This window comes from Chlorocebus sabaeus, chromosome 28 (genome assembly GCF_047675955.1).
Source record: "Chlorocebus sabaeus isolate Y175 chromosome 28, mChlSab1.0.hap1, whole genome shotgun sequence".
Lineage (NCBI taxonomy): Eukaryota > Metazoa > Chordata > Mammalia > Primates > Cercopithecidae > Chlorocebus > Chlorocebus sabaeus.
Window position 1 is genome coordinate 2,318,152 of NC_132931.1, and position 17,557 is coordinate 2,335,708.

Sequence of the window (17,557 nt, forward strand, 5' to 3'; positions counted from 1 at the left end):
TTCTGTGTTTCCATAAAAGCAATTTAAAAATCCTGAAAAAAATGGTCAGAATCAATTTGTTGGAACTCTGGAAGCTAGTCAAAAGCTTGCAGCAACCCAGGAAGCACTTATTCAAGAAAAATGGCTGAATTTTGGTGAGAACAACAAGCTTTGTGGGATGTTAACTTTCCCTATTCTCTGCTCCCCAGATAAGTGATAGCCTTGAAATGATAGCCCACATGTCCAGTACTGGTAATAGGATAAACCTCATTCACAAAAAATTGTAAGTATTTGTTTTAGCTTGTCTGATGACTCCCTTGAAAAAGCTCAAAAGGTTTGACTTTTTCTCATCTAACTTGGAAATCATCCAGTGCTGAAACCACTACCAGGGGTTGTTAGATAAAAACATTTGCAGGCACATGATTTAGTTCCTGCTGCTTAAGCCAATGGATTACAGTTGAATAACAGTTGAAGCAAACAACAGACTAATCAAAAAGTTTAGGAGGAATGGCTGGGAAATAAAATGCTTTGGGGGAAGGGGGATTTTGAAAAGCTCTAACATATTCCTGGGAATTTAGAAGTTAACACTGATTCCCAGAGCTGTGAATATGCCCAGGAAGGATCTGAGGAGGCCCTAAGTGCTCATCTCTGGCTGACCTTCAACTTCTAGGCAGGTAGAAAATAAAGACTATGTCACACTTGTCAACTGCTTGGCTGAGTGTTGGAGAAACTTACAGAGCTCTTCTGGAAAGACTGGGAAATTTGGGGTTTCATAAGTTTAAGGAAATCTCAGTCCAGTCATTAGCTGACCACTAAGCTAACCGAACAAAGATGTCAATACCCACATATGACAGATAATACAGACTTTACAAAATTAGTTCAGAGAAGTTGTTAAACAAACAATAACTAAACTAAGCATCAACAACAAACCATAGGCAAGGGGTATTTAATTTCCATAATTATTCTTTTATAATAGTAAAAATGTTCAGCATTCAATAAAAAATTACAATACATGCAAACACACACACACACACACACACACACACACACGAAAATGTGGCCCATATTACCCACAGAGTAAAAAAGCAATCAACAGAAATTACCCTTGAGAAAGCCCAGATGGTGAACTTACTAGACAAAGACTTTAATCAGCTATGTATAAAATGTTTTAAAAGCTAAAGGAAAATATGTCTAAAAAAAAACTGAAGACAAGATTCCCCAAACTGATCTGCAGACTCAGTGCCACTGCTGTCAAAATTCTAACTGCCTTTGTGCAAAAATAAGCAAGCTAATCTTAATATTCATATAGAAATTCAAGGAACCATGACTAGACAAACAATCTTAAAAAGGAGAAAAATGTTGGAGGACTCACTTTCTGATTTCAAAACTTACTACAAGGCTACAGTAGTCAAAACAGTGTGGCACTGGCATAAGTATAAAAATACATGCTATGGAATAGAATTGAGAGTCCAAAAAGAAAACCTATACATTTTGGTCAATTGATTTTCGACAAGGGTGCCAAGGTCATTTAATGGAGGAAAGAACAGTCTTTTCAACAAAAAATGTTGAGACAACTGAATGTCCACATGCAAAAAACAGAAAGTTGGATACCTACCTCATAACATATACAAAATTTAACTTCAAATGCCAGAGCTAAAGTTATAAAATTGTTAGAGGGAAACAGGTGTAAATCTCATGACTTGGGTTAGGCAGCAATTTCCTAAATGTGAATTAGAAAGTCCAAGCAACAAATGTAAGAAATAGATAAACTGGATTTCGTCAAAATCCAAAACTTATGTGAATCAAATGACACCATCAAGAAAGTGAAAAGATAACCCACAGAATGGGATCAAATATTTGCAAATAAAGTATGGTATACTGGTGTAATGTAGAGAATATAAAGAACTTGCAAAATTCAACAACAAAAAGGCCAACAACTAAATTAAAAATGGACAGATTTAATGAGAGTAGATATTTCTCCAAAGAAGATACACAAGTGGTTAATAAGCACATGAAAGATGCTCAAAATCATCAGTCATTAGAGACATACAAGTCAAAACCACAATAAGATCAAAACCCACTAGGATGGTGATAACAACAGCAACAAGAAGTGTCAGAAAGGATGTGGAGACATTGTAAACCTTTTGCGTTGTAGTGTAAAATGTTAAGTCACTTTGGAAAACAGTTTGACATTCCTCAAAGGGTAAACATAGAGTTACCATAGGATCCAGCAATTCTACTCCTAGATATACACACAAAAGAATTGAAAACATATGTTCACACAAAAACTTGTATGTAAATGCTTGTAGCAGAATTATTGACAATAGCTAAAAATTGAATACAACCCAAATGTCCATCAACTGATGAAGGATAAACAAAAGATGGTATATCCATAAAGTGGATATTGACCAGCCAACTAAAGGAACAAAATACATATTTGGCTAAACCTTAAAAACATTATGCTAGGCGAAGAAACTGGACACAGAAGGCTGTATATGGTATGATTCCAATTATAAGATATATCCAGAATAGGCAAATCCATCAAGATGAAATGTAGATAAGTGGTTTCCCTGGGATGGGGAGAAGGGGAAAATGGGAAGAATGAGATTTCTATCTGGGGTGGTGGAAATGTTCTAGTATTAGATAATTGTAATAGTTATACAACATGGTAAATATACTAACAAACACTGAATTATATACTTTAAAATAAGTAAAATTATATATTTGAGACCAGGCACAGTGACTCATGCTTGTAATCCCAGTGCTTTGGGACGCCAAAGCAGAATTCCTTGAGGCCAGGAGTTCAAGACCAGCTTGGGTAATATAGTAAGACCCTGTCTCAAAATGTTTAAAGTCTATATTTTTATATATGCTTAATTTTATGTTACGCTTTGAAAGCAGATTCTTTTATTTTTTCCTTTTCCTTTTTTTTTTTTTCTTGGGGGTGGGGTTTTGCTGTTTTGCCAGGCTGGAATACAGTGGCCCAGTCACAGCTCACTGTACCCTTGACCTCCAGAGCTCAAGTAATCCTCCCACCTCAGCCTCCCGAGTAGCTGGGGCTACAGGTGTGCACCACCACACTCGACTAATCTGTTTGATTTTTTTGCAGAGCCAGGGTCTACTATGTTGCCCAGGCTGTTCTCAAACTCCTGGGCTCAAGCAATCTTCCTGCCTTGGCCTCCAAAAGTGCTGGGATTACAGGTGTGAGCCACCACATTGAAAGCAGATTCTTTTCTCTGGTCAAGACTCCAGATGAGAATAGAGCTCACTGAACATTTTTATTTCAGCCTTTTGAGACCCTGAGAAAAGGGCCCAGCTGGGCCACGCCAAGACTTTTGCCCTACGGAAACTGCAAGACAATGGGTGTTTAAGCCACTGATGATGGTAATTTTTTATGCAGCAATAACAAATTAACACAACTACCATATCATCTGTAAATAAAGACAATCTTTTTTTTTTTTCCAATCTGGATGCCTTTTTCACATTTTTTAAGTTTTTTATAAGTATAAATAATTTTTGTTGATAGATTTTTTAACATACATGGAAAATTAGATCCATATTTATATGTAAAAATTGCTTGAATTTATAAGAATCACAGTGTTTACAGATGATCCCAGTAGTATTCAGGTAAAATTGAAATTCAGAGGTTGAGCTATTTACAGGTCTTCATCTGAGCAAAATATGTGATAATAATTTCAAACAAAACATTAAATAACCTCATGCTTGGGGGAATGTGATACATGAGGAACTTCATTGCGCTGGCTTGAATCTCCAGAACAACTTTGGATATAATTGGAAAGGGGATACCATTTCCTTGTTCCTGATCTTAGAGGTAAAGCACCCATCTTTCATCATTAAAATGATGCTAGCTTTAAGTTTGTTTGAAGTTTTGGTGCAGATGTCCTTTATAAGGTTGAGAAAGTGCCTTTGTGTTTCTAGTTTTCTTTCTTCTTTTTCTTTCTTTCTTTTCTTTTCTTTCTTTCTTTTTTTTTTTTTTTTGAGACAGAGTCTCTCTCTGTCATCCAGGCTGGAGTGCAGTGGCACAATCGTGGCTCACTGCAACCTCTGCCTCCCAGGTTCAAGCTATTCTCCTACCTCATCCTCCCGAGTAGCTGAGATTACAGGCGCCCACCACCACACCCAGTTAACTTTTGTATTTTTAGTAGAGACGGGGTTTTGCCATGTTGGCCAGGCTGGGCTTGAACTCCTGACCTCAGGTGATCTGTCTGCCTCAACCTCCCAAAGTGCTGGGATTATAGGCGTGAGCCACTTCACCTGGCCTGTTAAACATTTCAATAGAAGAATAGTGTATTACATTCACCTGGATATTTCCTTTTATGTCATTTTTCTTCATTCTCCAGGGTGTCAGGTTTCCTTTCTGCGTCATTCACCTTCTGTCTGAAAAACCTCATTCAGCAACTGTTTTAGAGCAGATCCATTGGCAAGAAATTCTCTTTGTTTTCTTGCATGTGAGAATGTCTTTATTTCACCTTCATTCCTGAAGGGTATTTCCACTGGATATAGAATTCTTGGTTTAGCATTCTTTCCTTTCCGCACTTTCAAAATATTTTTCCACTTCCATCTGGCCTTCATGATTCCACGTGAGAAATCCACAGTTATGTGAATCACTGCTTTTCTACAAGCAATGCATCATTTTTCTCTGTGTACTTTCAAGATGTTTTTCTTTATCTTAGTTCTCATGTTTATGGTGTGTCTTCATGTGAGTTTCTTGGGACTTCCTCTGTTTCTGATTCTATGAGCTTACTGAATCCATAGATTTATATACAGATGCCCCTTGACTTATGATGGAGTTACATCCTGATAAACCAACCCTAAGTTGAAAGGATCTTTAGGTTGAAAATGCATTTCATACACCTAACCTACCAAACATTGTAACTTAGCCTAGCTTACCTAAAACATCTTCAGAACACTTACATTAGCTTATAGTTGGGAAAAATCACCTAACACAAGCCCATTTTGTAATAAAGTGTTGAATATGTCATGTAGTTTATTGAATACTGTCCTGAAAGTGAAAAACAAAATGGTTGTATGGGTACTGAAAGTATGGTTTCTATTGATTATTCATTTTGTACCATTGTAAAGTCAAAAAATCCTAAGTCAGACCATTTTAATTTGGAGAGAGTCTGTATTTTACAAAATTTGAAAAGTTTTCAACCATCATGTCTTAAAATATTTTTTCTGCAGCATATATATTTTTTTCTGTCCTTTGGGACTCTAATTACACAAATAGTATTGGAATTTTTCCACAGGTCCCTGAGGCTCTGTGCACATTTTTTCCCCCAAACTTTCTTTTTTCTCTGTGTTGCTCAGATTGCATGATTTCTATAGGTCTATCTTCAGATTCTCTGGCTCTTTCTTTGGTTATGTCACACAAAGCTGGTTAAGTGTGTTTTTAAAATTTTGGTTATTGTATTTTTCAGTTCTAAAATTTCCACAGGGTCATTCTTCGTATCTTCTACTTCTTTGCTGAGACTTTCTGTTTTTCTGTTCTTTTCAAAAGTGTTTTCCATTGTTTCTTGGAGCATTTTCTGGTAGCTACCTTTTTGCCAGATAATTTGCCAGATAATTCCAACATCCTTGTCATTTTGGCACCCTGGGGATGTGTTGGTTACCTTCACCCAAACATTGTTGGATTTTCTTGGTTCATTGCATTTTGGGAATTTAAAGTTGTATCCTTGACATTTTGAATATTTTGTTTTGTGATTCAGGGTCATGTTTACACGTTGGATAATGTAGACATTTTTGGTTTTATTTTAGTAGGCGATCAGTCTGGTTGGATCCAGGACTCAAGCTCTGACCAATTTTATATTGGTTATGGTTCCAATTTCAGTTAAGTTTCCAAAGCTTTTGCATTGCTATTCAGATCTGTCCCCTGTGTGTGACACCAGTGACTAGTTTGGCACCACAGCTATTGTCTACTCCACTGTTCAGTTCTCAAAGTCTATAAATGTACTTTAGGATTGGATCAATATACTGATATGAAATTGAGCCCAAATATTTATAAACAACTCAAAGTAGTTACTTTAGCGAACTTTTCCCTATCCATGATCTTATCAGTACTTTCCCTTTTCTTGGTACTGCCTTTGTTGGCCCCCCAGCTATAAAGTTGCAGCTTTAGTTAACCCCAATCTGCTGCATGCTTTCTGCAACTACAGTTGTGTTGGGGCCAAGCAAACAGAGGACAGACACAGAAAAAGCCACAGAAGTTTTTCCCATCCTTTTGGGACCACATATTATCTTACTGGAGAGTAAGGTTCATTTTCCTCAGAGTTTGAGACTCCTACCGTCCCCCCCGCCATGACTGCTTCTGCTGTCATGAATTATTTGGGGGCCGAGGTGCAAGACGGTAGAGAAAAGGAAAAGAAAGAAAGAATCATAGGGGATTTTCACATTCTGAGTATTAGGAAACCATGTATCCATTCATCAAGCCAGAATGAGAGGTGTCTCCTGGAGCCTTCCCTGTTTTGCTAATACCTACATTCAACTTTCAGGCGGCATTGAATTCAATCCCAGAAATGCCAGAAGGAGGAAATGGTAAACTCTCTACCAGTGTGGTTGTTTAGTGAATTTTCATCTTCTTTCCCAATCTGCCTGTTAGTGTATGTGTTCAGAGTCCTTGAATAGCTGCTCCATGCATTCTGCCCTGATTTTATCGCTGCATTCATGGGGAGAGCAAGGGTCGTGCATGCTTACTTTATCTTACCCAGAAATGGAAGCCAACTGAATTGATTCCTGGACTAAGATGCAAAGGCAATTCAGTGGAGAAAGCATAGTTTTATCAATGAAATGTGGTGGAACTACTAGTTATCTGTATGGAATACATGCATGCATAATACATACACATATATGCATATATACATGCTACATTAGTCCATTCTCCTGCTGCCATAAAGAACTGCCCAAGACTGGGTAATTTATAAAGGAAAGAGGTTAACTGACTCCCAGCTCCACATGGCTAGGGAGGCCTCAGGAAACTTATAATCATTGTGGAAGGGGAAGCAAACACGTCCTTCTTCACATGGTGGCATGAAGGAGAAGTGCCAAGCAAAAGGGGGAGAATCTTTTTATAAAACCATCAGATCTCATGAGAACTCACTCACTATCATGGGAATAGCATCAGGGTAAGTGCTCTCATGATTTAGTTACCTCCCACCTGGTCCCTTCCACAACACGTTTAGGGGATTATGGGAACTACAAGATGAGATTTGGGTAGGGACACAGCCAGATTGTGCCATATGCACACATGCAAACATACATACTTCAATCCTTACATCTCACAAAACTTAATTCAAAATGGATCATAGACTTAAATGTAAAGCATGATATCCTAAAAGTTCTGGAAGGAAATACAGAAGAAAACCTTTGCAACCCTAGGTTAGGCACATATTTTAAAAATAGGACATCAAAAGCATTATTAATAAGAGAACAAATTAATATACCAGACTTTATCAAAATTAAGAGCTTTCTCTTTGTTTTTGTTTTTGTTTTGTTTTGTTTTGTTTTGTTTTGAGACTGAATTTCGCTCTGTCGCCAAGGCTGGAGTTCTGTGGGGTGATCTTGGCTCACTGCAACCTCCACCTCCCAGGTTCAAGTGATTCTCATGCCTCAGCCTCTCGAGTGGCTGGAATCACAGGCATATGCCACCACACCCAGCTAATTTTTTTGTATTTTTAGTGGAGATGGGGTTTCACCATGTTGGCCTGGCTGGTCTCAAACTCCTGACCTCAAGTAATCTGTTACCGTGACCTCGCAAAGTGCTGGGATTACAGGCGTAAGCCCATGCCCGGCCAAGAGCTCTCTCTTTGAAAGACACTGTCAAGAGAATGAAAAGACAAGCCATGGACTAAGAAAAAATATTTGTCAATCGCATATCTTAATTTAATTTAATTTAATTTTATTTTTTGAGACAGAGTCTTGCTCTGTCACCCAAGCTGGAGTGCAGTGGCATCATCTTGGCTCACTGCAAACTCTGCCTCCCGGGTTCACACCATTCTCCTGCTTCAGCCTCCCAAGTAGCTGGGAACAGGCATGTGCCACTCTGCCTGGCTAATTTTTTGTATTTTCAATAGAGATGGGATTTTACTGTGTTAGCCAGGATGGTCTCCATCTCCTGACCTCGTGATCCACCCGCCTCAGCCACCGAAAGTCAATCGCATATCTGATAAAGGACTTATGTGTAAAACATGTGAAGAGCTCTTGAAATTTAATAATAAGGAAACAGACTACCAATTTAAAGATGGGTAAAAGACATGAGGAGAAGCCCAAAAAATAGGTAAAATACATATGGCAAAAAAGATACACGGATGGTAAATAAGCATCTGAGAAGATATTCAACATCATTGATCATTAGGGAAATGCAAATGAGAACTACAATGAGACGTCATTAAATACCTATTAAAACGTCTAAAGTTAAAATGACTATGCCAAGTGTTGGTGAAAACGAAGAGTCACTGGAATGCTCATGCATGACTGGTGGGAATGTAAAATGGTACAACTAGTTTGTATAACAGTGTTTGGCAGTTTTAAAAATAATACACATACATTTTTTGTATGATGTACATTACACTTCTAGGTATTTAACCAAAATAAATAAAAGCATATAGTCTTGGAAAGACTCAAGTGTGACTACTAATTGCAGCTTTATTTGTGATAGTCAGAAACTGAAAGCATGCTAAATGGCCATCAATAGGTTAGTGGATTAACAAATTGTGGTGTATTCATACAATGGAATACGACTCAGAAAACCATTGTTAGTCACAACATGGATGAATTTCAGAATAATTATGCTGAGATAAAGAAGCCAGACAACAAAAGTACATATAGCACAGTTCTATAAAGTTCTAGAAAATGCAAACTATGGTAATTCCTATGAGTGAAAGGAGAGAATGAGGAAATGGAAGGGAGGGATTACGTCTGTAATCCCAGCACTTTGGGAGGCCGAGGTGGACGGATCACCTGAGGTCTAGCTCAAGACCAGCCTGACCAACATGGAGAAACTCCGTCTCTACTAAAAATACAAAGTTAGCTAGGTGTGGTGGCACATTCCTGTAATCCCAGCTACTGGGAGGCCAAGGCAGGAGAATTGCTTGAACCTGGGAGGCGGAGGCTGAGGTGAGCAGGGATTGCCATTGCACTCCAGCCTGGGCAACAAGAGCGAAACTCCATCTCAAAAACAAACAAACAAAAAATACATATATATATATATATAACATTTTGGGTAATGTACGTGTTTACCATCTTGATTGTGGTGATGGTTTCACAGGTGTATACAGGTATAAAACTTATCAGCTTACAAATTGTACACTTTACATGAACCTTATTGTGTGTCAATAATACTTCAATACATCTGTTTTTAAAATGAGTTTTCAGGCTGGGCACAGTGGCTCATGCCTGTAATCACAGCACTTTAGGAGGCAGAGGTGGGCAGATCACTTGAGGTCAGGAGTTTGAGAGCAGCCTGGCCAACACGTCTCTACTAAAAATACAAAAACTAACTGGGTGTGGTGGTGGGCTCCTGTAATCCCAGCTACTCAGGAGGCTGAGGCAGGAGAATCGCTTGAACCCGGTAGGTGGAGGTTGCAGTGAACTGAGATGGCACCACTGCACTCAAGCCTGGGCAACAGAGCAGGATTCCATCTCAAAAAAAAAAAAAAAAAAAAAAAGAGGGAGGTTTCAAACCATTCTCTGTGATGGTGAAATCAGCAGAAATTTCCCCTTGGCTTTGGCTTATGGCTGAAGTGTCATTTTTCACTTTGTCTTCTTGTATAAATTCATGAGTTCTTTAATGGTCATTTGGGAGACAGTGTATCAGCCACTTTCAGACAACCTCCGTATGATCTGATGGTTTTGTAGCTCATATCTTTATTACTTTATTCATTCTACTTTTTCATTTTTGATGATTTTTCTAATTTCTTGAGTCGAATGCTCAGTAGACTTATTTTCATTCTTTCTTTGTATTTTATTGTATATAAAGTTACCATTATCACATACTCAGTTGGGAACATTTGAATGATACAAGCACACAAAAAGAAGCCAAAGTCATGCAGAATCCCATTTCTATATAGCACCACTATTAATATTTCTGCCGACATCCTTCCTGCCATCTTACGTGCTTTCTGGCTTTCTGTGCACATATACCCTTGGTGTATGTATGTAAAAAGTGCACAAATCACAAGTGTACAGCTTTCCACAAACTGAATATATCTACGTTACCAGCACCCAATCAGTTAACAGTTAACAGAACATTACTGGCATCCTAGATATATATATACACACACACACATAGATATATATATATACGTAGATATATATACACATAGATATATATACACATAGATATATATACACACACGTATATATATATACACACACATAGATATATATACACACATATATACACACACACACACACACGCATATATATATATATATATTTATTTTTGAGACAGAGTCTCGCTCTGTTGCCCAGGCTGGAGTGCAGTGGCGCAATCTTGGTTCACTGCAAGTGCCGCCTCCCGGGTTCATGCCATTCTCCTGCCTCAGCCTCCTGAGTAGCTGGGACTACAGGCACCCGCCACCATGCCCAGCTACTTTTTTGTATTTTTAGTAGAGATGGGGTTTTACTGTGTTAGCCCGGATGGTCTTGATCTCCTGACCTCGTCATCCGCCTGCCTCAGGACTCCCAAAGTGTTGGGATTACAGGTGTGAGCCACCACACCCAGCCTATATGTATATTTTTAAGAGACAAAGTCTCGCTCTGTCACCTGGGCTGGAGTGCAGTGGTGCAATCGGAGTTTCTTCCAGCCTTGAACTCCTGGGCTCAAGCGATCCTCCTGCCTCAGCCTCCTGAATAGCTGGGACTACAGGCGTGTGCCACCATACCTGGCTAATTTTTATTTTTATTTTTATTTGTAGAGACAGAATCTCAGTCTGCCACCCAGGCTGGAGTGCAGCGGCGCAATCATAGGCTTCTGTAACCTTGAAATACTGTGCCCAAGCCATCCTCCCGTCTCAGTGTCCCAAGTAGTTGGAACCACAGGCATGCACCACAATGCCCAGTTAATTTTTAAATTAATTTTTGTAGAGATGGGAGCTCACTCTGTTGCCCAGGCTGGTCTCAAATTCCTGGGCTGCAGCAATCCTCCCACCTTAGCCTTCTGAGTGAGTAGCTAGGAGTACAGGTGCATGCCAACACGCCCAGCTGATTTTTTGTTTTTGTAGAGACAGGGCCTCACTATGTTGCCCAGGTTAATCTCGAACTCTTGGCCTCAAGCAATCCTCCTGCCTCAGCCTCCCAAAGTGTTTGGATTACAGGTGTGACCCCAGATGCTATCTTTGTATCTGCTTCTAGTCCCAACCTGCTTCCACCAATCCAAGTTAACTAGTATCCTGACTTCTAATGACATAGGTTACTTTTGCCTTTTTTTAAAAAATTATTTTGTTAAAATATAATCATGAAGCATGCTTTCTGCCCTATCTGCCTTCTTTGACTCAACATTATATTTATGAGGTTCATCCATCTGGTTGTAGGAGGTTGTCATTTATTCACTATTGTTGTGGTATATTCTTTCCCATTTGTGTGACTATATCATAATTTATTTATCCATTTTATTGTTGATGGGCTTTTGTGTGGTTTCCAGCTTGGGGCTATTCTGTATAGTGCTGCTGTAAATATTCTAGTGCATGTCTTTTGTGAGCATATCAATTCCTTTTTTTTGTTGGTTGCATTCCTGAGAAAGAAACTGCCAGGTCATATACATGCAATTTAGATGCAACTTTGAATAGTTATCATAGTGGACACACTATTTTGAAACTTGCTTTAGTCATTAAACAAGAGAGACTTTTCCATGTCAATTAATAATATTCATTATATGTGAACTTTAGAGACTCAGAAGTGGGAGAGTGGAAGGGGGGCCAGGGCTAAAAAGCTACATATTAGGTACAATGTACACGGCTCAGATGACCGGTGCACTAAAACCTCAGAATTCGCCACTGCAGAATTCATCCATGCAGCCAAAAACCACTTGTACCCCAATAGCTGTTGAAATTTTTGAAAAGAAAAAAAAATAGATCAGGCACTGTAGCTCATGCCTGTAATCCCAGCACTTTGGGAGGCTGAGGCAGGTGGATCACCTGAGGTCAAGAGTTTGAGACCAACCTGGCCAACATGGGGAAACCCCATCTCTACTAAAAATGTAAAAATTAGCATGGTGGTATGCGCCTGTAATCCCAGCTATTTGGGAGGCTGAGGCAGGAGAATCACTTGAACCCCAGAGGTGGAGGTTGCAGTGAGCCAAGATGGCACCACTGCACTCCAGCCTGGGCGACAGAGTGGGACTCCATTTCAGAAGTAAATAAAATAAAATAAAATAAAAAATTAAATTAAAAAATAAAAAAGATAAAAAATAGTATTCATTATAGGAATGTACCATACTTTAGTCAATAGACATTTCCTGTGCTTCTCATTTTTCTTTTCTTTTTTTTTTTTTTTGAGGCGGAGTTTCGCTCTGTCGCCCAGGCTGGAGTGCAGTGGCCGGATCTCAGCTCACTGCAAGCTAATATGAGCAATGCTTTATTCCACATCCTTACGAATATGTCTTTGTGCAATTGACTGATTATCCTTTTAGGATAAATACTTAGAATTGGATTTAGGGAATCCAAGGGTATGCCCATGTGCATTTAAAATTTTGATGCTTGTCTAATTTTCTTCTTGAAATGATAAAGTATAATTTAGAATTTCACCAACTGAGCAAGAGGGCACATTTTCATGTACTCTCACTCACAGTGGATTTTCCCTGTATTTTTAAGCTTTGCCAGTACTGTAGAATAATTCCACGTCTTTGCATTAGATAATGTTTCTCTGATTATTTGTGATCTTACACACTTTTTAGGTCAGGCATAGTGGCTCACGTCTGTAATCCCAGCACTTTGGGAGACCAGTGTGAGATGATCCCTTGGGCTCAGAAGTTGGGACCAGCCTGGGCAACATAGAATGACCCTGTGTCTACAAAAAAATTAAAAAATTTGCAGAGGAGTGATGGCATGCATCTATAGTCCCAGCTACATAGGAGTCAAAGGTAGGAGGATCGCTTGAGCCCAGGAGGTTGAGGTTACACCACTGCACTCCAGCCTGGGTGACAGAGCGAGGCCCTATTCAAAAAATAAATAAATCAAATAAACATGTTTTAGAAAATGTATTTCTCATTTTATGTACTTTGCTAGTTATTTTATTGTTGTTTTTCCCACTGATTTATAAGTTCTATATACACTGAAGATATAATTCTTTTTTTTTTTTCTTTTTTTTGAGACAAAGTCTCACTCTGTCACCCAGGCTGGCGTGCAGTGGCAAGATGGGGTCTTGCTGAACCCTCCTGGGTTCAGGTGATTCTCCTGCCTCAGCCTCCCAAGTAGCCGGGATTACAGGCATGCGCCACCAGGCCTGGCTAATTTTTGTATTTTTAGTAGAGACGGGGTGTCACCATGTTGGCCAGGCAGATCTTGAACTCCTGACCTCAGGTGATCCACGTGCCTTGGCCTCTCAAAATGCTAGGATTGCAGGTGTGTGCCACCACACCCGGCTAATTTTTGTGTTTTTAGTAGAGACCAGGTTTCACTATGTTGGCCAGGCTGGTCTCAAATACCAATATTACTTTTGAATAACAAATCATAATTTTATACATCTATGGGGCACAGTGTGATGTTTTGATATATGAATACAATGTGGGAGGATTAAATCAAGCTAAGTTAACACACCCATACCTCACTTACCTGTCACTGTTGTTTCTTTTCTAATTTGAAATACACTTTATCAATATTCAGAATTCCTGAGAATCTGTGTGTCTATTTCTGTACTGAGAATATAACTCTCTGTTTTGTTCATCCATTTACTCAACAAATACTTTGCTAGGCACTTTTCTAAGAATCTGTGCTGTATTAGTTAAAAAAGAGAGAGAGAAAAAACTCCTTTCCTTATGAAGCTTACATTTCAAAGGGAGGTATAGGAACAAAATACTAAATCATAAACATTATTTTTATTTCTTCTCCAGAATTAGTATGACAATTATAGATACATCTATAGTTGTAATTCTTATAGATTTATGGTGTCTTTAAGCTCAGGTAGAGGTAGTTCTCCCCATTAATTATTTTGACTCTGTAAATATTGAATCTTACAGACAAATTTTAGAATTGTTTGAGCAAGGCCGGGCGCGGTGGCTCAAGCTTGTAATCCCAGCACTTTGGGAGGCCGAGACGGGCGGATCACGAGGTCAGGAGATCGAGAGCATCCTGGCTAACAGGGTGAAACCCCGTCTCTACTAAAAAATACAAAAAACTAGCCGGGCGAGGTGGCGGCGCCTGTAGTCCCAGCTACTCGGGAGGCTGAGGCAGGAGAATGGCGTAAACCCAGGAGGCGGAGCTTGCAGTGAGCTGAGATCTGGCCACTGCACTCCAGCCTGGGCGACAGAGTGAGACTCCGTCTCAAAAAAAAAAAAAAAAAGGAATTGTTTGAGCAAATTCTAATCTAAACCTCGCTGTTCTGTTGTGATTGCCTAGAATTTTGAAATTAATTGAGCGATTTGATATCTTTACAAAAGTCTTTTCTTTTCTGGTAATGAGGTATGCTTTTCTATTGAAGTTTTCTTCTATTTAAGTGTCCTTCCATGTCCCTTAGAAGAATTTTCAGATTTTCTCCATTATAGATCACGTATTTATTTATTTCTTTTACTGCAATTTTGAATTAAAAAAACATTTTGTGCCAGACGCCGTGGCTCATGCCTGTAATCCCAACACTTTGGGAGGCTGAGGCAAGGCAGATCGCCTGAGGTCAGGGGTTTGAGAACAGCCTGGCCAACATGGTGAAAACCCTTCTCTACTGAAAATACGAAAAATAGCTGGGCGCATGGTGGTGCCTGCCTGTAATCCCAGGTACTTGTGAGGCCCAGGCAGGAGAATGGCGAATCACTTGAACCCAGGAGGCGGGGGTTGCAGTGAGCCAAGATTGCACCACTGCACTCCAGCCTGGGTGACAGAGCAAGACTCCATCTCAAATTTTTTTTTTTTTTTTTTTTACCATATGTTGCAAGTAGCCTGTTACAGACATTTAGCTAATGCATATTCCCACCAATGAATGCCTGCTGTCAATACTTTTACTTTCAACGTTTTGTGTCTATTAAGTATAAAACCTAGACTGATACTTTTTTCTGTAAAAAAAGTAAGTTTATGTTTATTTGTCTTTTTAAAATTAGGTCGGGTACAATGGCTCATGCCTGTAATCCCAACACTTTGGGAGGCCAAGGCAGGCAGATCACCTGAGGTCAGGGGTTTGAGACCAGCCTGGCCAACATGGCAAAACCCCTTCCCTACTAAAAATACAAAAATTAACCGGGCATGGTGGTGCCTGCCTGTAATCCTAGCTACTTGGGAGGCCGAGGCAGGAGAATCACTTGAACCCAGGAGGTGGAGGTTGCAGTGAGCCGAGATCATGCCACTGCACTCCAGCCTGGGTGACAGAGCAAGACTCCGTCTCAAAAATAAAATAATAAAATAAAATAAAATAATGTGTCATATAATCTCACAGAAAGGAACAACACACTGGGGCCTATCAGAGGGTCGAGGGTGGGAGGAGGGAGAGGATCAGCAAAATAACTAATGGGGACTAGGCTTAATACCTGCGTGATGAAATAATCTGTGGACAAACCCCCATGGTGTAAGTTTGCCTGTATAACAAATCTTCACATGTACCCCCTGAACTTAAATTAAAAAAAGAACATCCTTAAAACCAGGTGCTTCTACCTTGCCTATAATTGCCTGCAATGAAGTAATATCTGGGCCAGGCTGCTGGCCTGTGACGGGATAGTTGCCTGGGCAAACACAGAACCAGGGCTCTGCTCATTAGAAGTCCGCTTCATTTACCACAATATGGTAAATGTATATGAGCTGCTCGGAGCAGACACCAGGAAATGGATGCTGGCCTGAGGAGGTGATGGCTGGGCTGGGATCAAAAAGATGAGTACAATTTCTTCCTTGAAGAAAGGAAGAAAGGCTGCAGGAGGGTGAGAGTCCCCAGGACAACGGGACACAGAGGTGTATCCTGGAGGTGGCAGGGACTGGGCACACAGGCAGGACAGAATGACAGCCAGTTGTGTGGAGGGGCAGAGAGAACTCACAGTAAAAAAACAGTGTGACATGAGAGGTCCCTGGAACCAGGCCACCATGGAGAATCATTATCCATGAAAGAACTTGCATCTTTACCTGGAGAGCAAAAGGAAGTGAAGGAAGTGTATTTTATAGAGAGAGTGGTACCCAGACCAGATGAGGCTTTGAGAAGATCACCCTCCTGGGGTGATGCTTAGTAAGCCACCAGAGAAGCTGGTAGAGAAAGGACGGAGACTGAGAGTGGTCTCTTGGCCATGGAGAGAAGTCAACAGACTTGAGAAATATGTAAGCTATGAAACTCTTGTGACTGTAGATGGTGCAAATCTTCTCTACCTTCACTGGGAGGTGTCCATGTAGGCGTATCACTTGCCAAAAGTCATCAAATTGGTGGACATAAGATACAGACATAAGATCCATAACACTTCCACAGTTAGCAATGAACGCAGCTGTGAACATCTTTAATTGTGCCAGTCCTGGACGTGGATGTTTTATTCATTTGGACCATACCTCAAAATTAACATACTTAAGAAACTGTCACATGTTGTATTCTGTTAATGACAGAAACCTGTCCAAGGAAGAAATGGCACTACAGTTACACAGTACATGCTCTTTACCAAGGTAATGAGGAAACTTTCTCTCCTGTTTTTATCCTGTTCTGAGTATATGTATCTAGAACTCGCCTTAAAAAATTAATCTAAGAATAAAACTGCATAAGAAAAAAAATGTGTCATATGATCTTAAAATCTTTTTTCTCTTTGGTGATTTGTCATGGATATTACATGTATAATTTCCACTAATTTATAACTTTACGTGCTTAAGCTGATGTTTTTCACTTAAACACCTTGAAATCAAACAGTTTCTATTAAACCTTTGCTCTGAAAGATCACGAAATAGATTATTCCTTTGAATTCTTTTTACTTCTTTCTCCTCGTTCTCCCCACTACTCAGTTGGCATTTCCTGAGTGCAGAGTGTGGTAACCTGGTAAACTTCTGGTAAATGATGTGATGATGCACATGTAAATGTGGTATCATCTGGTCCAGTGTATGATATTATGATAAACTTTTATAAAACATTTACATGTACAAATTAATCTCTGGAGTTAAAGATGAATTCTTTGTTTGTTTGTTTTTTAGAGACAGGATCTTGCTGTGTCACCCAGGCTGGAGTGCAGTGGTGCCATCATAGCTCACTGTAGCCTCAAACTCCTGGGTTCAAGCGATCCTCCTGCCTTAGCCTCCTGAGTAGCTGGGACTACAGGCGCACATCATCACGCATGGTCTGAATTCGTTTTTATTTAAAATCAATCTTACTTAGTAATGGATTTTATAGTAGGTGGTATTCAAAATACTTAGCATCCAGCCCCAGGGACCAAGGCTCTGGAGGCTTGGCCATTGGATCTGGGGA

At 39.7% G+C, this 17,557-nt stretch overlaps 1 protein-coding gene across 10 annotated transcripts in view; it reads left to right on the forward strand.

Annotated features, from left to right (window-relative positions):
* Nucleotides 1–17,557, forward strand: part of CALN1 (calneuron 1) — a 732,697-nt gene that overhangs the window by 137,110 nt on the left and 578,030 nt on the right. Inside the window, exon 1 of one of the 10 annotated variants that reach the window (XM_073012661.1) lies at nt 17,321–17,429. The exons of the other annotated variants lie outside the window; for them this stretch is intronic. The gene's annotated coding sequence lies outside the window, so the exon portion shown is untranslated. Of the gene's footprint in view, nt 1–17,320; nt 17,430–17,557 lie in introns of those variants that run through there. 10 annotated transcript variants of the gene reach the window in all.